Source organism: Ailuropoda melanoleuca, chromosome 3, assembly GCF_002007445.2.
Source record: "Ailuropoda melanoleuca isolate Jingjing chromosome 3, ASM200744v2, whole genome shotgun sequence".
Classification (NCBI taxonomy): domain Eukaryota; kingdom Metazoa; phylum Chordata; class Mammalia; order Carnivora; family Ursidae; genus Ailuropoda; species Ailuropoda melanoleuca.
Genome location: NC_048220.1, coordinates 57,570,451 through 57,593,035, shown reverse-complemented (window position 1 = coordinate 57,593,035; position 22,585 = coordinate 57,570,451). Strand labels below are relative to the sequence as shown.

General features: G+C 38.2%; 1 protein-coding gene across 2 annotated transcripts in view; it reads right to left on the bottom strand.

Moving 5' to 3' along the window:
* Positions 1-3,389: 3,389 nt before the first annotated feature.
* XRCC4 (X-ray repair cross complementing 4) overlaps positions 3,390-22,585 on the bottom strand; it is a 306,485-nt gene continuing 287,289 nt past the window's right edge. For both annotated transcript variants that reach the window (XR_004624123.1, XM_034656460.1), the window contains one exon: positions 3,390-10,790. The gene's annotated coding sequence lies outside the window, so the exon portion shown is untranslated. The remainder of the gene's footprint in view (positions 10,791-22,585) is intronic.

Here is a 22,585-nt window from a genome sequence, read left to right as displayed (position 1 = left end):
ACACTTGGCACATTCCAGAAATTTCCAACTCAAATACTAATGATTTTCCTTATAACAAATCAACTTAGGAAGTTAATTTCCCTTGGCTTTTACCTTTGAAAGTAACTACTCTTTTTATAACATCCTCTTGCCTTCAGATATATCATTTCTATGACTTATAAACTTCTTTCCCTGTCTCCCACCTTTGTTTATCTAGAAAAAACTGACTGAAATTTCAAGACGTGGATTAAATATATAGTAGTGGAAGCTTTCCTGAACGACCCTCCTGCTTCTACCCCACCCCCAACTACTGTAAACTGCATGCCCTTTCATTATCACTCGCATCTCACTATTGTTACAATTCAGGGATTACACGAGACTTTAGAAGCAAGGCCATGTTTTGTTTTGTTTTGTTTGTGCTTGTATCCCAAATTTCTGGAACAGTGCATAACACGTAGGTAACCTAAAAAATTATTAGGTGAAAAATGAATGATGAGAAAGAACACATCTAGTTTCTATTGTAGATTTTTCAGGAATTTCAGATTTCAGATATTTCAGGAAACTTTTGTTTCCTTCTCAATCCTCCAAATGAAGTAAAATCATTAGTGCACCTGTTTTGTCATCATTGAAGAATTATTCACGGACATATGAGGGTTGAAACAGTAAGAGACTGCCGGTGCTTGAAGCGTGGCTTCACCATTTTACTAGCCAAATAAACTTGGAAAAGTAACTTCATTCTACTCTCTCAGCAAAAAAAAAAAAAAGAGTCCTCGGTCTACTCATGTGTAAAACAGGGATTGTAACGCTACTTACAGCTCATAGGGTTCTTGTGAGGACTGAAGGATGTAATGTCCCAGGCTTGGCATCATGGATCAGCTTTTATCAATGACAAATTATCAGGTAGCATCTCATAACCTATTTTCTTTTTAAAAAGCTGAAAAAAACCCCTCACTTTGTGGTGGCTTCTCCTTCTGCTCTACTTCCCCTCCCCCTCCTCTAACAGCTTTTATGAGATATGAGTGACAAACAATGTGTCCAGGGTTGCAAGATGAAAAAAGTTCTGGTGATAGTTGCACCAGACAACATGAATGTACTTATGTCACTGAACTGCACAGTTAAAAATGATCAAAATGGTAAGTTTTCTGTTATGTATCTTTTACCACAATTTTAAACATTTAAAATGTACTTTTCAATGGCATACAATAAACTTCATATACTAAAAGTGTACAATATTTTTGACAACTTTTGACATATGTACACACCTGTGACACCATCATCACAGTAAAGCAATGAACATATTTATCATCTCCAAAATATCCATCATGTCACTATGTAATCCTGCCCTTCCTCCACCTCTGCCCTCACTCCTAGCCAGCCGCTGATATTCTTTCTGTCACTATAGATTAATACATGTTTTCTAGAATTTTATATCAGTGGAGTAAGTATGTATTCTATTTAGTCTGGCTTCTTTCTTTGAGATTTACCCATGCTCTTGTAAGTATCAACAGATGATTACTCTTTACTGTTGGGTAGTATATTATTGTATGTATTTTACCAGTGTTTATTCCTTTATCAATTGATGGACATTTGGTTTGTTCCCAGTTTTTTAGCCATTGTAAATAAAGATACTATGAAGAGTCACACACAAATCTAAGGACATATGCTTTCACTCTATTGAGTAAAAAACAAGGAGTGACATGGCTGGATCTCATGGTATGTATCTGTTTAACTTTCTAAGGAAACTACTAACTTGTTGTCCAAAGTCACTGAGCCCTGTATCTGACCACCAGCAGTGCCTGAGAGTTTCAGTTCCTCCATGGCTTGGACACATGGCGCAGTGGCCTGGAAACTCTCTTGGAAGTAAAGTGGGACAATGGTGGGGCTCACCTTGTTCATTTCCTGTGAAAATCTCTTACATTTTCTTGCCTGACTTCCAGTTACTTGAAAGCCACTCTTTAATACCTTTTGTCCAATTTTCCAGCTATTTCTGGGAAGAGGATAGATCTGGGCCCTTTTATTTTACCTTGGTCACAAGTGCAACTCTTGCATGCCTTCATTCTTATGATGTGAACAGTCCGATTTACCAAGTAAACCCTGAAAGATGTGATCTCTAAATGAAACTGAAGCCATTACCTCATGCTTTCTAATCTTCCAGTTTACAATGGACGTCAAATAATTAGTCTTTTTATTTATATCGTCTTATATTTGGATGTTGGATCTTCATTACAAAGTAGGTTGAACATAAGAAAATACAATTTCTCACCTATTTATCTGGGAAGAAGAGACGCAAAAGGGATATATCCTGGCCAGTTAGTTGATTATATCCTGGATATATATAACTGGCCAGTTAGTTGATTTTATACTATTCACACATTCGGATCAGAGAAGATAGTGCAGTGTGGAGCTGCTCAGCTCTGCACCCGATCAATTCTAAGAACTTAATAAATGAAGGAGGTGGTTGGTTGGTTTGGGTAGCTCAGAAACACAATTACACACCATCTGAGCTGCAAGGGATACTTCTAAGGAATTTTCACTTACCCTATTTTACCTCTCCTGTGGTTTATCAAGCAACTCTCACTAAACAGGGTGTGTAAAGAACCCCCTTGCCTTAGGTGCTCTGGGAGCTGATGAACACATGCCACGTTATGCTTTGCAACTTTTCTGGTGTCAACAGAGTGCTTCATCTGTTAAAAGAATATTTTCTGGCTTTGGGGAATGAGTGTGAGCTAAATGCAGCCCTCCAACATCCCAAGAGGAAGGACAGCCCCTGAGACATTGTGATCTGAGCCACTGGCTAAAATTTTATGGGAAGTCACAGAGAGGAGAGGTCATGGGCTTCTGGATGTGAGCGTCCTAATTAGTACACAGTTTAGGATCTGGTCCCCTCCTGTCATCCTTCCATCTTTGCTTTGTTTCAGATGAAAGCCAATTTAGACAAGAAAACTATTCTAGACTCTTAGGTGAAACAGCTGACATGCACACATGTGGTGGTAGGGGTGGAAAGTGACAAACCTTGAGGAGAAGGGAAGTGTTCCCAGGAGGCTGAGCAATCTCTGGGGGAGCTTCTCACAGATGGTGAGTGTCCTGAGGCAAAGAGGAGGCCCTAACTACAAGGTGTTCATTTGTAATAAAGCCCTCCAACGCAGGCACAGACTGGGGATGGGACTGCGGGAGTGAAATACCCTCACTACATATAAAAAGCCCACAAATAAATGCACCCACTTTTCAAGAGCTTCAAACATTAACTTTTTTGGTGCCAGAGGCCCTGAAGTGAGGCAAAACAAAAAACAAGAGTAAAGAGTAAAGGGTGAGAAAGAACAGGAAGCTTAAGTGGTGTAGGTCGAAGTCTAAAAATGACAAAGTCAATGTTCTACCATAACTACTGGAAAAGCATTTTTATTTTTTCCCCCAACTTTTGGATTGTGACAAAATCACATAACATAAAGCATACTGTTTTGAATAACCATTTTTAAGTGCCGAGTTCAGTGATATTTAGTATACTTGAGACTGTTGTGCAACCATCAGCAACACCCATCTCTAGAAATGTTTTCATGTCGCAAAATTGAAATTCAATGCCCATTAAACACTAACTTCTCATGCCCCTCATGTCCCCCCAGCCCCTGGCAACCACCATTTTGCCTTCTCTCTCTATGGTTTTGACTATTCCATGGACGTCACAGAGTGAAATGTCTGTCTTATGTCAGTACCACTCTGTTTTGATTCCTGTATCTTTGTGGCAAGCCTTGAAATCAGGAAGTATGAGTCCTCAAATTTGTTCTTCTCTTTCAGGATTTTTGGCTATTCTAGGTCCCTTGAGATTTTTCTATTTCTGCAAAAAATGTCATTGAGATTTTGAGAGAAATTGCATTAAATCTATAGGTCACTTTGGGTAGCATGACCATCGTAACAATATTAAGTCTTCTATGTCTTCTTTAATTTATTTCAGTAATGTTTTGTAATTTTCATCATACAAGTTCTACACCTCCATGGCTGAATTAATTTCTAAGTATTTTATTCTTTTTAATGCTACTATAAATAGAATTGTTTTCTTAACTTTGAAACTCCTAAATTGAGGTTCCAGTTTAATGAGAAAACAGCAGAGCAACATAGTTATATACAAAATTTAACTCTATGTGGGTGTTGTAATGTTTCTTTAAGACTTGGTAATGTATGTCAGAGAATATGACATTCTTAATTCTAAAATCCTTAATTCTAAATTTTCATTCTTAATTCTAAAATTAAAAAAAAAATGAACACAACTCCACGACAGACATTATATAAATGGTAGACACTGATAAAGTATGTAATAACAATATGAACGAACAACTTTAAATGGTTCTGTATTTTGTTAATCACAGTTAATCACACATATATATACAAGTCCTATTAACCAGTGAGACTAGATGAGCCCATGGTTACCCTCAAATAGCTCTGTAATGCACAAATGGGCTACAGTTATTTTACATGGTATCTGAGAAGTCAGAAAACATAAGAGAGATTTTTGTTAAACAGTCAATATTTACATTTTCAAATGGCATGCATAATATTTTTTCTTCCACCTCTAGACAACGTTTCAAGTGCAGCATCTCTAAATTTAAACAACAGGTCCCCAATTGCTAATCTGTAAAAGGAACTCTCTGTACACTATTCTCTCTGCATCTCCAGACTCAAGGACATTAAAAGATCTGAAAATCCATCAGCTAAATGCACATATATACACGCAACACCTACTTACAATAGCCCCACCCAAGAAGGTTTATCTCAACTAACCTAGCATTTCCCGAGCTTAACATCTTGATGGTGAGCTCCCTGAGGGCAAAGAGCATATCTCTAGCACCTATCAAAGTACCCAGCACAGAGAGATGTCAATCAGCATCAGGTAAATGAATGAATGAATGAATGAAGCTTGGGAAACCAACAACTAAATCTGTTTGGTGCTTCCTAGAGGCCACGTACATAAAAATGTAATTCCAGAATAAAATCTGTTTTGATGCCTGAAACAAACCAGTAACACTATAACTATCTTTAGCAGCCTTTAAAGTCTCGTGTAAGTCTCACTACTCCTATGACTCTTTCACTCTAGATGTCATCAATCTTCTCTGAAATGTTATAGCACTTTTAGTCTTTACCGTATAATTTATACATTATCTTACAGAACTCACTACAGCATGTTTGATTTATGACTATTTGACTTCTGGCTATGCACGTTTCTGGTGCTCTGTAAATTGTAACTATCGTATGATAACAAGCATGCAGCACACCAATAAGCCTCTTGTTATTAATAATTATTGTACGATTCATAACTGTATGGTCCTTTATATCGATAAGGTTCATTTAAAACTATTATCTCATTTGATTTCACAATAATGGTGCAGTGGATATTGGTGCAATTATTCCCATTTTGTGGATGGTGCAAGTAAGAACCAAAGAAGTAATGTTTCAATGATTAGATATTTGTTAAATTACAGACTAAACCCAGCATTTATGACATCCAAAGCCCATTAACTTGTTTCCTGGTCTGTTTTCTGACTTGATCAAACTAAGCCTTGTTCTGACATTCAGAACACATCCAGTTCTCCAGTTGTTCTACCCTGCACAACTTTTATCCCAGACACTAGTTTCTAGACAGTTAGTGATTCAATAGGCTGAAAGGAGAGAAAGAAAGAAAGAAAGAGAGAAAGAGAGAGAAAGAAAGAAAGAAAGAAAGAAAGAAAGAAAGAAAGAAAGAAAGAAAAGAAAGAAAGAAAAGAAAGAAAGAGAGAGAGAAGTCCAAGGGAAGTAAAGAAAGGAAAAGATACTAAGAAGTAGAGACCCAGACTGGAGGACTCTAGGCCTATCTGGCTAACAGATGTGTTTTGTTTGGCCACCACAGAGCGTTTTTGAAAAGAGTGAATTCATTGCCAACTTTTAAAATGGCAAGTGTTCTCATCTATATTTCTGGCTTCTCTTGAAAATATGAGATGAATGGCAAATTAAGCTCAAATTTCTGCATAGTGACAATTTGCTCCAGCTGAGTAGTGGCTGCTCCCTTAAGACAGAGTGTGTCCCCTCCCGTGTGCCCCAGTCCCAACGCTCTCTCTTATGCAACTCCAGGTAGCATCGCTCTTGCAGCCTCTCAAAGGATTTGCAGCTATTTCTCCTGCATTAAGAAATCTGATGGGCCTCATTTTATGGCTGTCTCTGGCTTCCTATAGATATAGTCATCTTGAATGGTTTTTTTTTAACTATTAATAATCAGAGGGCTACCCAAAGTTGAACTGTTTTTTAGCTGAATACATTCATTCATTGAACAAATATTTATGGAGTGCCTGCTACGTACCTGGCATTGTTTAGGAATCAATCTCATTAATTCAAAGTTATATCTTAGTTTTCCTCTAAGATGACTAACAATTACAAACAATTACTATCTGCGAAAGAGTCAGTCTTATGTCTAAGATACAAACACTCTTAATTATGCATATTCAGGATCAAATTTCAACAATGATTTGGTTATAAAATCCAAGCAGAACTTTAAGGATTCCCAAAGGATGAAATAACACTGTAATTGATCAAGATGCCGCAAGGGTTGGTTTGGATATTCTAAAGATTTATGATTTTGTTTCTTCAACTGCGTTACATAGAAAAACATGCAAGTTTTTAATTGGGTTTGCCTCAAGAAGCCAGACAGACTTTGGTTTGGAGATAACAGATGAACCAAAGCTTATTCCTTAATTCCTTTATGTGTTACCCAGAACTCTGAATACATGAAAAGGTGAGCAGAAAGCAGATACACATGGATAAGCTTCTCTAAATCTTATTTTCATCCCAGACATCTCTTCAAAGCTGCTATCCCACTCCTTGTAGAAACTCTACTGAATTTCATTAATCCTATACGGCTATACCTTTAATTTCTGATTCATTTCAGTAAAGGAAAGGCAGGAAATTACGGTAAGTAAAAAGAGACCATCAAAAAGAGGTTTTATGTGATTTATTACCATGTGTATTAGTATCCCGTGGCTGCCATAACAAATTAGTAAAACTTAGTGGTTTAAAACAACAGAAATTTATTTTCTCACAGTTATAGATCAGAAGTCTAAACCTAGAAGTCAAGGTGTTGGCAGGGCCACTTTCCCTCTGAAAGCCTTAGGGGAGAACATGCCTTGCCTTTCCCAATTTCTTGTGGTTTGAGGGGATCCCTTGGTTTGTGGCTGCAAAGTTAAAATACCTGCTTCTGTCTTTATATGACCTTTCCCTCTGTGTCTGTGTCTCCTCTTCTCTTATAAGGATACTTGTCATAGGATTATCAGGGTAAACCAGGATAATCTCAATTTAAAATCCTTAACTTAATTACAGGTGCAAAGACCCTTTTTTCTAAATAAGGTCACATTCACAGGTTCCAAGGGTTAAGATACCGACATATTTTTGTTGTTGTCGTTAGTCCACCATATTGACCGACTAGACTATGTTTCACTGTTTGAGCTCTTGATACACCTTTCAGAAACATTTATACCATACAGAAGTACTATTTATACTTAATTCAAAGGGATGCTCATGATTAATTCTATAAAGGGTTTAGTATCAAGTCCTCAGTCAACAACACAAGCTTTAATTCTGCCATTATTTCTATACAAAAATTAGATGTGATTTATGGCATGCCTGCTTATCTGTTTGCTGTAAATATTTAAATGAAAGTTTTGCCAAACAATGTAAGCTCTGAGAATCCAAGAACTGTGCCTTATATTTATTTGTCTTCTACTCAACACTGAAGACAGTCTATGTACGCTGATAGATGCTTATTGATGCTTATTGATGAGCACACTCATCTTAAATTACTTTGTCTGCAGTCTCTGTAGAGATTTTGCTAAGGGTATGAATGTATGGGAGAAACAAGGGCAGCTTTTGTTTGACAGTATATTTTCCTTCAGCGGTGGGGGGAAGCATGACCAAGGTTAGCTCAAGGCATATAATTTCTTCATTTTTTCCCCCTCAATGAGTCCTTCCTCTTTGGCTCTTTGGATTGATGTAAAACCGGCTTCAGGAAGGTACAGGTAAGAAGAGTAAGCCTATAAAGTCTGTTCAAGGGCAGCGATACAAGAATATGGCTTAGAAATCTTGACAGAATCCTTTGAGTGATTTAGTCAGGACTGAGGCTTTACAGAATTGCCACTGGGAGATATGTCTATAGAACTCAGGGAGGGTGTATTAATACCTTAGTTGGAACTGTTCTGAATGACTTTCTTGGAAGGAAGGGCAGAAAGAAGGCAGGAGGGAGGGTCAGAGAGAACTTGTTTGAATAGATATTAGGATCAACAGAAGAGTTATTTTTAGGTCCAGAGCATTTCAAAAGTTTTTTGAGACATAGTAAGAGATGTCAGAGAAGGCGAAATTAAACAAAAGTCTGTAGAGGAGTGCAGAAATCTTGCACTGGGTTGGTGGAGTAGGAAACAGAAATTAAAATATCAGAATGCCATGAGCTGACTAGAGGCACTTAGTAGCAGAGAAATACTAATGAACAAGGAAAAATTAATGCTTGTAGAGAAGGCTGGAGGAATACACAGCCTCAGTGCCGCAATTACAGCGTGAATAGCTGGCCCATCGGGGATGGCTGGAAGGAATCATTAATGCTGATTAAATGAATAAGCTCTTGCGCTAAAATAATCGAGTATCGTAGAGGCATCAGAAGCTGGGCTAAAAACTTGTAGCAATCCTCCTGGTAGTTCATGAATTACCAAGAATACCTTCTCCTAAGCCTCTTTGAACCTCCACTGATAGACCTTATGGACACTTTTTCTAAGGTGGAGAAAGAAAACCTAGTACAATCATATCCTTTGGTTCATTTTAAGTAGAGGTCACTTAGGTTTCCTTAAGCTCAATGAAAACATTATCCAGGCGAAGATTCCACTTCACATTGAAGTAACTACTAATCCAAAGCCTTAGATTAGCCTCTAAATGGTTTTCCTTTAAATAAGGAAAACTGTAAAACTCTGAACATTTGGTGAGGAACTGGATGAAAGGCTGGGCTCTCTAGACAGTTCTGCTTGGGAGACATGTGAACTCTACTATCCCTTTTCTGTCTGTCTAGCCAAGGCGTCTCTGAATGCTCAAGGACTGTTTTCAAACCAGATTGATAAGAGACTAAAAAGACCCAGTCTAAGTTTGCTGGAGCATATCTTTTTTTTTTCCTTAAAATGCCTATCACACTGTGAATGTGAAACACAAATAGGTAAAAATGAAATCAAACGTGGTCAAAATAAATATGTCTTCTCTTGCCAAAATAAATATTTCTGTGATTTTTTTTTTAGAGGTGGAAGCAATGACAAGTTTGAGATGTGTGTCAGGAGGAGGAAGGAGAAAACTATGGGTTGGACCCAAAGCTCCCTCTTGTTCTGGAGAGGAGGCCACTGCCTAGGGACGTGTCCACTAGGTGGCGATTCATCTCTTACATTCATCCTACAATTGAAGGCCCAATCTGCTAAGCATTGTAATGGGCATGAGAAAGGAAAACATGGATCAGTTGGGTTAAAAATTGCTTTTCTCTGAAAATCAGTTTTGAATAATCCAGATATCCCTTTTAGGGTGAAAAGTGAGTCATTTTGGAAGATCTCCTAATCAAGGTTCTGAGCATTAAACAGAGTTGAAGAACTTTGAAGCTGAAAGCAATCTTAGAAACCATTCCAATGATCATCCGATCATCCTTGTTTTGCAAATGAAGACACTGAGAACCAAAAATATCAAATCACTTGCCTAAGATTTTAGTATTAGACAGTGAGAGAGCTAGAATTAGATTCTATAACACTTTAGTCATCCTGGTCCAGGTTAAAAGCTTTTGCCAATAAATGTGCTTAAATTCTAGGCACAGTCCTAGGTTCTGGGGATGCATAAGTATCACCTGTCTTGAATCAGCCCTTATAGTATGATTGGAGAAACAAATAATTGAATAGGCAAGAGCAATGCAGAGTGCATTAAACAGGGACCGGTGATGATGTCTGTCTGTTGCCCAGAGCAGAATGTGTCACATGACAAAGCAGGCGCAAGGCCTCACAACAGTGAGGCGAGGCTGAGTGTTTGGGAGAGGAGGCGAGTTCAGAAGCTGGCTAGGGACTTCTGACAAAGGCAAAGGCTAGATATCCTAAGCCAGCGGTTTGGTTAGAAATAGGACACATCATGCCAGAGGTTAACAGTAGGCGGTGCAGCAACCCCTCGCTCCAGGACCCACACTGGAGTCAGACTGCCTCACAGATCACAAGACCAGGCAAGTGGTAGAGACCAGAACACGGGCAGGATGCAATCACTCGGGGAGCCAGAGGGCCAGGCAAGGTGGTGAGGAAAACACCTGGACAAGGGAGCTGAGCAGCGGTTGATCAGACAACAGAGTAAGGACACAAGAATCTGGTGTGCAAGTCGATTCTGTCCTAGTCAAGAAGCTTCTAATACACGTTGTGCTGGGACAAGAAATCGTTCCAAGACCTGAGCAGCTCAGAAGCTGCTGGCAAGCACACCCAGGTAGAACCCCATTCATTCTTTCTGTTTCTCTTGATAAAGCTACACAGAGAGAGACTGATTTACTCACCTGGCAACTGCATCCGGCCGTGGTATTATTCCCGTCAAAAGTTTAAACCCGCATGCAAATCTCACAAACCCGTGCCCATCTCAAAACGTACGCACGAAGATCGGTGAAAGGGAGAGGGGAGGGGTATCATAAATAGTCGGGACATGGCTCCTTCTGAAAAGAAACTATCTTGGAATCCATTTCCGAAGAACGTCTTGCTCCATGAGACTTGCCACATACATACTGCCAGAAGCAGTTTCCAGCTGAGAAGCAGCCGTGGGTCCTGGGAAAGACAGAAGCAAAAACACAGAGTAAACTGAGACCACTGAGAAAAGCCCACAGGTGAGTCTCAGATCTGAACAGTGTCACAATCACGAACCGAGGCGCCACTAGGGCAAAACTGAGTTTTCTGGTGGATGCTGACTGTATTCATTATCTCTAACTCCTGTCTTGAGATGTTTCACTTAAACCAAACATAAATCTTGGCTTGCTGTTGGTTTGAATTTACCAGGACTGTTCAAATGGGTCTGGAATATGCCATTTACACAGTATATTAATTTTCGAAGATACGATTTATAGTGTTTTTATCCTTCAAAAACACTATGGGGTTATTTTAATGAACAACTCGATATGGCACGGGCCTTGGGGAGGGCTTGTGGGTTGCTGACATTGTTCTATTTCTGGACCTATATATGATAGTTTTATGATATTTTGTTTTATAATCATTCATTGGGTTTGTTTTACATTTTTCTTCATTACGTTTCACAATACAAAAAAAAGTTTAACAACTGTTATGGTCTGTGTTTTTGAATCTGTGAGGGCCTTCAAGAAACTCAGTAAAGTGCTAGCAAATTCAATAGCTATATTCTGTGAAATCCACTGACAATGAAAAACCAGTTTCCAACTACATAATAGTTTCTTTCATAGCTGCACTTTAAAAGTAAAGTATTTTAACGTATATTTCCACTGTCTCTTTAATGACTTGAAAACACTTCACAAACATCTTTTTGCTTTTCCTAGACTCCTGATACCCAGGTGAGGGGATGTTGGCCCACTTAACCATATCATATAAATTAAGAAAATGGGAATTCTGAAAGCAATTTTTTCATGTTTAAACTCTATCCTTTGAACTCTCACTTCTTAGTTTTGGACTTTCTGAGGAATGTGTTCCTGGCACAGTACTATCTGCTATTCATTCACCTCAGAAAAGGGAGTTGATTTCTCCAAAAGCATTTATCCTTCTGTTCTTACTCCAGGTGTGTTAGTGACAGACCGTGAGACTTGGGGGCTCCAGATTAATGTTCACTACACCAGATCTGAGTTTTTAATCCTTTCCTGAATGTTCTGCTAGTTTAAACTGGTTTTCCTGTCTCCCTTTGTTAGACTGTGTATATATCTCCTTGATATAATACTAGAAACAATCCATGTGAGTCTTATACTGCCAAGTTTAGATCCAATCAAAATTTGTGGTTTTTGTTTCAAACCAACCTTGAACCTTTGGTGTTTGGGACTGTTTATTTTTGGCACAGGTTTGCTTCCTGTTTCCAAGAATGACCTATTATTAGGCTCAAAGCCTTCTTGCCTATCTAATAAGTTCTTAGAAAGCAAATTATCATTGAGTGAGTGAATTTAGTAAGTTAAACATTCATGAGAATGAAATAAAACTTGGAAGAATCTAGTAAGGAACACAAAGTTGTACTTGATACAAAATAATTTGTATTTGACAAAAGTCTAAAGCATCCAAAGCTAGCTTATAATTTTATACATTTAAAATACTAAAAAGGAAAAAAAAAAAAAACTAGTCCTTGAAATTGACCTCAAAGGGTTTTACTGGCAGAGAAATTCTGAAATAATTTTACTTAGTTTATTGAAACAAAAACCAAACAGGTTGGGTTAGAAATCAGGAGGCACAGATGAAATTTTTCTCTGCCAATCACTAACTACTACATACAAGTTTTTAACCTTTGCTACTAATTTAACATTTTTTCATAGATAAGTTAGTACCTTTTATTTTTTAATACCAAAATACTTTATTGAATGGAATGGTGCAAATGAAGGAAAAAAGCAGAGGTGGCTGTTTTGGTGAAGCTTCCAGAAAGTGTGCAGGCGACACATGTGAGTGCACGGTGTTATTCACCATGGGGAGCTGTTCCTGTTGGTTATGAGGAAGGCTGCCGGAGGCTTCTCAGTGCCACTGTCTCCCAGGGTGTGCCTGTCAAACATATATATCGTGATGCCAGATTTTGGAACTCCTGTCTTGCATAAGTTTATTACATAGTCATCCATTTTTTAAACGGATTTTACCTGCTTATTTAGATCATGCGTCCCTAGGAAGTCAAACAAATGGGAGTCCTTTTCGTCAGGAGATCACTTTACAGTTGTAGCAGTAACAGACTCACACACAACCTAGGTGGGCTGATACATGCCATCTCAGTCAGCCTGCATTCCCATCATTAGGGGCAGCTTTACTGATATTCTGAAGCAAATCCGGCCACCTTTTTGGTTCTGCAGGCCTGACAGTGGTTTTGGGGCACCTGCAGGGAGCATGTGGTCATCATGTTGGTAACTGGGAAGAGGTGGTGACTGCACAGTAGGGGAATGGCGTTGCCTTTGTGGCAGTTTGAACATAGAATGTGCTAGTCAAGCGGAGGCATGGCTCTGAGCGGCTGATCAGGAGCAAGCCTCGAGTTCTGGCCAAGCACAGCTGACGGAGGAAACTCTGGTCACACAGCATTGGCTCACTCACTATAATTTTTATGCAGGAGTTTCAATCGTCAAAAAACAATAATAGACTTCTGCTTCCAGCCATAATGGAGTCACAGGAACCAGATATATCCCTTTCTCTTAAACAACTAGAAAAACCTAACAAAAGATGTGAAAGAATAATTTTCAGACCTTGGACAAGAGAAATCACAGGACTATTATCTCGGAGAAGGGCAACGAGGTGGGGAGCTTATTGCCTGGAAGTAGTTTATAGGTCACAGCATGGAACAATGTGGAATGTAAAAAGCACGTGGGTTTCACTCAGCTGGGGAGACAGAGACATCAGAGTTTAGGAAAGCCAAGAAAGTTAGAATTCATGGGACAGAGTACCAAAGGAAGGAAATGCACAGAAAGAAACAAGGAGTGAGAGAGAGAGTGTGAGAGAGCAAACTCTCTAAACTATGAAGGATCCCCTTAAGTCTCGGGCTGAGTACTGATATACACACCATGAAAGGAAAACAATCAAGACCTGGGAAAGAACCTCTACAAAGCAGTAAGCTAAACAACCACCAGAACTCACACAAGGCTGGGGACATTTCTAGTTTTTACCAGTTACAGTAGAATGGTCTTGTAGTATACAGGGCCTTGGGTAGAGTCCTCTGAAGGGTACTGCCTTAGTCATGGGGCTACATTATCCTTACACCAAAGGTTGCTCTAGTTATGCCCTAACAAAGTTTAAAAGCAAGATTAGAAAGGACTCAGCCAATTTCCAGTATCTTAACTGCAAGCCAGAAACATACTCCTTAAAGAGAAACAACAAAACCCAGCAGATAGTAATGCAAAATTCATAACATCTGTCCTCCAATCAAAAATCATGAAAAGAGGTAGGGAAATATGATCAATAACTAGGAGAAAGATTAATCACGGACACAAATACATATGTAATGGAGACGATGGGATTAACATACATACTAAGCCATTTAAAACAACGATTTTCAATATGCTTTCACATTCAACAAGGTGGAGGAAACATGAACGTGAGGATAAGAGACAAAAAAGATAGAAAAATGCTCAACTAGCCTTCATAGAGAAGAAAACTAGAGTATTCAAAATAAAAAAAAAATCATGGGTGGGATTAACAGCTAATTAGATACTGCAGAAGAAAATCTCAGGAAACTTGAAGTGACAGCAATAGGAATCATCCTAAATGAAGCAGAGAGGGATAGAACTAAAACTAATAAACTGAATCTCACTGCTGTGGGACAGTATCAACAGGTCTAATGCACATAGAATTACAGTCCCAGAAGAACAGGAGAAAAGAGAACAGAAAAAATGTTTTAAGCAATAAAGGTGACATTTTTCAAATGTGTTGAATACTAGAATGCCACAGATGAAAGAATCTAATTACCTCCAGGCAAAAAAAAAACAAGGAAAGCCCAAACAAGGCATCTCATAATCAAAACTGGTGAGAAGGTGAAAACCTTAAAAGAATCTAGAGAAAATGACATATGGCAGAAAAACATATGGCAGTAAATGATCACAGATTTATCAGCAGAAACCACAAATTCCATAAGGCAGCGACACTTCTCTAAAGTGCTAAAAGGAAAAAAAAGATTGTTACAAATAGAGGTATGAAGATAAGCAGACTTCTTGTCAGACACTCTATAAGCCAGTAAACAGTACAGCTGTACCTGTAAAGTCCTGAAAGACAGAACTATCAACACAGAGTTCTACATCTGGTGAAGATATATTTCAAAAAGCAAGATTAAATAGACTGTTAACAGACAAATAAATGTTGAGAGCATTCATTACCAGTAGGTCTAAAACTATCAAATATGTTGAAGGAAATTCTTCAGAAGAAGGAAAAGAAATCAAAATAAAATCTGGATCTGTACAAAGGAATGAGGACTGTCCAGAATGGTGAATATAAAATACATTTTTTTCTCATTTTTTATATGTTAAGACAATTGAATGTTTAGAGCAAAAGTAACAGCAATGTATTGTGGAGTTTAGAATATATATAGAAGTGAGAAAGATTTGCAACATATAGAAAAATGACAGAATGATCTGTTTGCAGAATATAGGAGTAATTCCCATGAAGTAATAAAGACAAAATTAACTTTCTCACAAAAGAGAAAACACAAATGGCCCAATAAGCATTTGAAAAGATTCTCATGACAAATTAGAGAAATGCAGCTTGATATCACAATGAAATCCCACCTAAGATCCACCAACTGGCAAAAATTAGAAAGTTGGAGCACATTGGGAATTGGTGACAATACATAGAAATAGAGACTCATTGTCTACTGGTATAACTACAGTGGGGGGGAAATGCACTGTTTAGTAAAATTCTTTTTTTTTTTTTAAGATTATTTATTTATTTATTTGACAGAGAGACAGCCAGCGAGAGAGGGAACACAAGCAGGGGGAGTGGGAGAGGAAGAAGCAGGCTCCCAGCGGAGGAGCCTGATGTGGGGCTCGATCCCATAACGCCGGGATTACACCCTGAGCAGAAGGCAGCCGCTTAACGACTGCACTACCCAGGCACCCCTGTTAAGTAAAATTCTACTACGAATAGTCCGTAAAGAAATTCTTGCGATCTATACAAGAATGTGCATCATGACAATCTTTGTAGTATTAAAAACTTAGAAACCTAAATGTATGCTGAAAACTGAATGGATAAATTAATTATAGTATAGTCTTACAATGATACAGTATACACCAGTAAAAAAAGCAATTTATAATTACATGCAACAATCTGAATAAATCACAGAAGCATAGCATTAAACAAAAATAGCAAGTCAAGTATTGCTTATCATTTATATGATACAATACCAAAAACAGGCCAAGCTGAATAAAATATTGTTGTCTTTCCACTAGATCCTTCAGTATATTTATCACAGCAATATTAAAGTCCCTGTCTGATATATCTTACACTTGGCTGTCTCCGCATCTGATTCTATTGACCATCTGATTCTTTTCTCCTCTTGACTGTGGCCCCAAGTTTTTTTTACCAGTTGGCATAACCCAAACTTTTTTATCATGTGCCTAGTATTGTGCATACAAAAACAGTGGAAACTGAAGAAATATTTACCTCTAAAAAAGGCATGCCCTATTTCTATCATACCACCAGCATAAAGACTGAGTCAATCTACTCCACAGATTAGTTGGGTCCTGGCTTTGTTACAACTTTAGTTATTTGGTTCACCCCCGGACTCAACTGATTTGATGGAGAAATCATGACCTTCTCTTCAACAGGACTTGAGATCTTTGCACTCGATAGCCTAGCAGCCAGCTCTTTGAATGTGGGATGTATCTTTTTGCTTTATAGCTTGTGAAATCCCCAGTTTTGGGAATTCTAAAGAGTTCCCTTTGCTCACTAGGGCTGTTATTGGCCTTCTGTATCCCAGGAAATTTCGGCCTTAGCCTTGGGAGGGCCAAGATGATGCATTCAGAGCAGGCCTTAAAAGTCTTGAAGAAGAGATTGCACTCTCTTGCCCTGCTCGAAGCCTTCAGCAAGCACTACCTTGCTCTCAAAGAAGGCCTGGAGATTGAGATCCTCGGAGGCATTTCTCCTCATTCTCTTGCCCTGATTCCAGCCTTCAGTGTTTTACCCCACCACTCAGGGAAGTCTGTGGGAATGAGGTGGTGGGTAGGCAGAGGGAGGCTTGCTCTGGGTCTGGACTCCTGGAGATCCTAATCTGTCCCACCAGCTCACATGCAGCTTCTAAAAGGTTGTTGAAAGTTTGGCTGTTTTTGTGTCACTGTGTTCAGGGACAGACTTCTCCCTCTGTGAGTGATACATTAAAGTAGCCATGGATCTCTTCTTTCCTGGGAATGGTAATTACTTTCTGGATTTTAGTTCATTTAGCTTTCTTACATCTTCAGTACTCTGATTAGTTTTAAATACCAAAACTGTATAAGTTATCTGGACTGTTCTCGTTGTTAGAAATGACAAACTTGTGACTTACTAAATTATAGGTGGAAGCAAAAGAGGAAATTTGAGTTGTAAAAAAAGGATTCACAAACAGGTCCTTTAAAAAAGTTGTATTTTTTTTTATCAAATTAAAAAGTATTGCATATTCATTATTAAAGCTCAAATTATATGAAAATTACAAAAATCTCAGATACATAAATATTGAAAGTCTCTTAGTCCCAGACTAATCACAGGTAAGAGTTTGTGGTAGTATTATTCTAAATAGCAAACAAATATTTGTAATCTCAAAAACAGTCTGATTCACCAAAACTGATTTTAAACACAACTGTGTATGTTGCTTGAGCTGGGTTAACACTATTCATTTCTACATGTAATTAGGATAGATGGTATCTCCAAATAAAATTACTGTCCTGAAAATTTATGAACAGCATGCAACAACTTTCCCCTTCTCTTTTCTCAGCATGTCTTGACCCTAGCCTAATCTTATGATAAGAAAATTTCATTGTAGCAAAATAACCTTAGCTACATTTTGACTGAAGATCTACACAGATCACAGAGAAACAGGTTAGCTGAATGAAACTGTAATCAAATTAACATGTATGCTTGATGGATGCTGTATTGAGAGAATCTCTAGAAGTTAATACCATTGGGATGTTTTGTCAATGCAGAGATTGGCATGTATTTTTTAGTCAGAGTTCTCTAGAGAAATAAAACCAATAGGAAATACATGTGTAGGAATTGGCTTATGTTGTTCCGGAGGTCAATAAGTCACACGATTTGCTATCTGTAAGCTAGAGACCCAGGAAAGGAGGTGGTGTAGTTTGAAGGCCTGAGCAACAGGAGAGCTGATAATGTGAATCCCCATGGAGGCCAAAGGGCTGAGAAGAACAGCAGGAAGGGGGGTTGCTGGTGCAAGTCCCGGAGTCCAAAGGCCATAAACAAGAGCTCCAATGTCCTAGGACAGGAGACAATGGGTGTCCCAGCACAAGAAGAGAGAGAATTTGCCCTTCTGCCTTTTTGTTCTACTCAGGTCCTAAAAGGATTGGATGATGCCTAACCACATCCGGGAGGGTGGATCTTCTTTATTTAGCCTAGTGATTCAAATGCTAATCTCTTCCAGAAACACCCTCACAGACACACCTCAAAATGTTTACCAGCTATTTGGGCAAGCGTTAGTTAGCCCAGTCAAAATGACACATAAAATTAACCATCACAGAGCATGACTGCCACTGAGAAAAGAGAGAGCCATTCACTTATCTGAAAAAATTGTGGATATAAAAATATCACCTTTCCTCTGTTCATTTTTGTTGATAACTTGAACACTAGGTTTATGAACCTATTTAAAGATAACAATTTTATTTCCTGAGGAATTCAAATGAATAAAAAGTTTAGTATATTTCGGGAACTCTAAGAAAAATTAGAAACACTCAATACTTAAGATTAAAAAGGATACTTTGTGGCTGTGTGATGGTGTGCCCCAAAATTTACAAAGGCACATTTTTTTTTCTTAAAGAAGTGTAGCCCTAATAGACCATCTCAGTTTATGTCTATTTCATTGCTTATTCTACTGAATCGTACAGCAAACCTTTACAGCTTAAGTTACTCAATCACTCAACAAACATGTATAGACCACCTGTTACATGCTAGGTGCTGTGCTAAGTGCTTTGGTGTTAGGATAGGAAAGTGAGCAAAATCAAATACAATTCTTGCCCTTGTGTTGTTTATATGCTGCTTGGGAAGATAGATACTGTTCTAGTAATCACAATAAATAATGTAAAATTACAAGTGGAGATAAGTGCTCTCCTTCTAAGGCATGTGTTTTATAAAAGCATGTAACAGGAGAATCTGACCTAGACTGAGGCAGTCAGAAAGGGCTTCTTTGAATCTGAGGTCTACAGCATGAATGGGGGTTAACTAAATGAGTGGAAGAGATCTGGTTTAGATGAAGTGAACAGCATGTGCAAAGGCCACATGCTAAGTATTGTTTTAGGGACTTCAGACTAGTATAGCTAAGAGGCAGAAATTAAGGAAGATGATGGTTTGAGATGGGGCAGAAAGGCATGCAGAGGTTTGACCATGTAGAGCTTTAAGAGACTGAAATGTTCAAGTCTTTATCCTAAGAGAAGCAAGAAACAATTAGAGGAAATCTGGGGAGGGATGGAAGGAAGCTGGAGAGTGACTTACCTAGAATAACATTTTGAAAATATCACACTATTTTCAATACGGGGAAAGTCTAGAAGGCACCAGCATGAATATAGGAAGAACAGCTAGCAGATTTTGCCGGTAGACTTGGTGGGAGGAACAGTCTTCATACTAAAGTCTTGTGAGTAAAGAATGAGAGAAATGAGCTATGATTTGAGATATTCCTTAAGAGGTAAAATTGATAGAACTTGGTAACAGTTTTGAATTGGGGGAGGTAAGGAAGAAGGAAACATCAAGGATCACTTTCAGAATGTGACTGGATGGTGAGGCCTGTATGAATCCTTAGCAGAAGATCATGAATTTAATCTCAGATATTTTAACTATGTTAAGTTTTTTAAGTGAGTTATCAAATAAGCAATTGTATTTATAGGTCTGGAGTTTAGAGGGAATGTTCAGACTAAGTGTATAGTAGTAAGATAGATATCTAAAGTATGATGATGGAAGAAGTTAGGAGCAAAATTATAGAGTGAATAGAGAAAAAAACAAAACAAAATAAGACAAAACTATGGCATATTTAGTTTTCCAAAAGTGCAATGTGTCTCCCTCCTGACATGATGCCCTGAGAAGGACACAACATCACTTCTGTGAAATATCTCCCCGCAAAGGTTTACCTGATTCTAATCATAAGGAAACATGAGACAATCAAAATTAAGGAACATTCTACAAAATAATGATATTTTTTGAAGAGTCAAGGTCAAGAAAATGAAAAGCCTGAAGGATTGTTCCAGATTAAATGAGTCTAAAGAGACATAACAACTAAATGCAATGAATGCCAAATTGGATCCTGGAGCTCTGTAATGGTACAAGGAAAACTGTTAGGTGATAAAGCGTCTTGGCACAAATAGCCAATCATTTACCACTTGATTATATATGACAGAAAGGCAGGAACCATGTCAGACTTATTCATTACTATACACTCTGTGAAGAGCAGCCAAAATGCTTCACATACATAGGTACTCAAGAAATAATTTCTAAAATAAGGAATACATGAATAAACAGGGTATTCTTGGTGGAGTTTTAGATCTATCAGTTGCCATTCTCATTTTCTGAATTTGATGGTTTATCAGCTAGTTGCCATTTCCATTTGCTCAACTTCTTGGTTCCTATAGAATTTTAAGTGGAGAGAGGGTGTATTGACGTTGTTAATCCTCTTACTGTCCCCTGCTTCCTTCCTCTCCCCTAATGACTAAGCAATGACTTTCATGCCCATAGTCACCCTATGGACATACTCATAAGATTGAGAAATTCAATATAGCTCACAACCAGGAGAAAGGGCACTATCGCAGAAAGAGCTGAGTTTCTTCCATTGAGCCACCAGAGCTACCATCACTCCAAATCCCAATAGGCTTTCATAACCTTGACCTGGAGGGCTGCATAATCATTTTTTTGTTAAAATAAGCTAGTTGGTACCTGATAACGACTATTGTGTCCTCTAGATAGTGGGACCATTTTGATTAATCTGAGTATCCCTACCAGCACTGAACACAAGCATCTTACACATGAGGAAGCCTGATTATAAACACACACACACACACACACACACACACACGCACGCAGAATACATCTGCTGTCCATACACCGCACTTCACAATAAAGACATTAATCGATCTCGTAAGCTTCCTACCTGCAAAACAGAAGGTGGTTGGGGTTGATCAGTAGAAACCTCCACTATGTTTTATTTAATTGTGCTACAGTAAAGGGGTCTGTGTCTCCAACTGAGCAGACAATTTATGCTTCATTAAATTCTCCTCTCATTTTTGCACTTGAGGTGCTTCAATTAGATGGCAGCTCTAGTTTGAATGGCTCATTCAAGCATGACAAGATGCCAGTGAGTATCTGGAGGAGCAACAGAATTAAGAGCACCCTTTACATCTGGAAGACACTACCTCTCACTTCGTATAATGCTCAACTGAACCCTGTGGCTCATAAATATTCATAAGTGTGGAAAAAAAATCTTAGATAAATGAACAGACATCACAGAATTCCTTGATGGGAGGCTCAACTAATTCTTCAAAATTAGAAATTTATTTTTACAGAAGTGAAATGTTTGCCTCATCTGGCATAGTTGGGGACTAAGTGGGTTAGAGATCCATTTATTTTTAATTACAGTATGCATAGAATATTACCCCTTTGGTGATTAACTATGACCCACCAAAATGTACAGCTTGAAAGATGTAAAGCTTAAGATTTTTCATTTTCTGAAATTGAATACTACATATTTGAATATTTTCTATGGAATAAGTTTAATTTCATGCCAAATATGAGTTATGTTTTTACATTTATATGTATACACACACACACATATATATATACACATACTTAAATTTATACAAATAAGGGGAAGGTTTAAATATGTGGGGATGATTTTATGTAAGCTCCTTTACCATTATCATAACTTCATAGAGAATCAGATAACCTGTAATTTCATTGGTGAAAAGCTGAGAATCTTAATTTTTTTTCTTTGAAGATAATTAAGTATTAAAAATACTACGGCCTCCTTTAAAAGTATTTACAGTATTTTTAAGTTGTTTATTTTCATAAGCCAACAAAGTTATATAAGAGAATTCTTCCAACTCTTATCATTTCAGTGGACATAATCATTAACCAAAATGTAGCCTCGATGACTGGACGTTCGTACTCCCTAAAAAGAAAGTTCCCATTTTCTCTGGGGTTTCTTCATGACTTTGCATATTGTGTGATTAAATACCTTCCCCAATTTATTCTCTAACTTGCTGACATCCAGATTCCTTGGAAATTGAGCTAGTAGCTATGGCACTCTTTGTTCTTATATTTTATCTTTCAAGGAAACTAGGGGGTTTAAAAAGCAGTTGGATCACATTTTTTGGTAGTACAGGTTAATTCCAAAGAAGCTCGGTGGAAATATGGAGACTTTCAGAGAAAAGATGGAAAAACACAGAGAAGCCAACTGAGATGGATATCAGTGTTGCTGAGGAGTTGAACCCTAGCTGATGGAAATGATTCAGCAAGCAACCTTTAATTTTCCTCTGTGGAGAGGAAAACATTTTAATTTTTTAAAGATTTAATTTATTTACTTGAGAGAGAGAGCATGGGAGAGAGCGAGAGCACAAGCAGGGAGGAGGGGAAGAGGGAGAAGCAGACTCCCTGCCGAGCAGGGAGCCTGATGTGGGACTTGATCCCAGGACCCTGAGATCATGACCTGAGCCAAAAGCAAATGCTTAAGTAACTGAGCCACCCAGGCTTTCAAAACGTTTTTT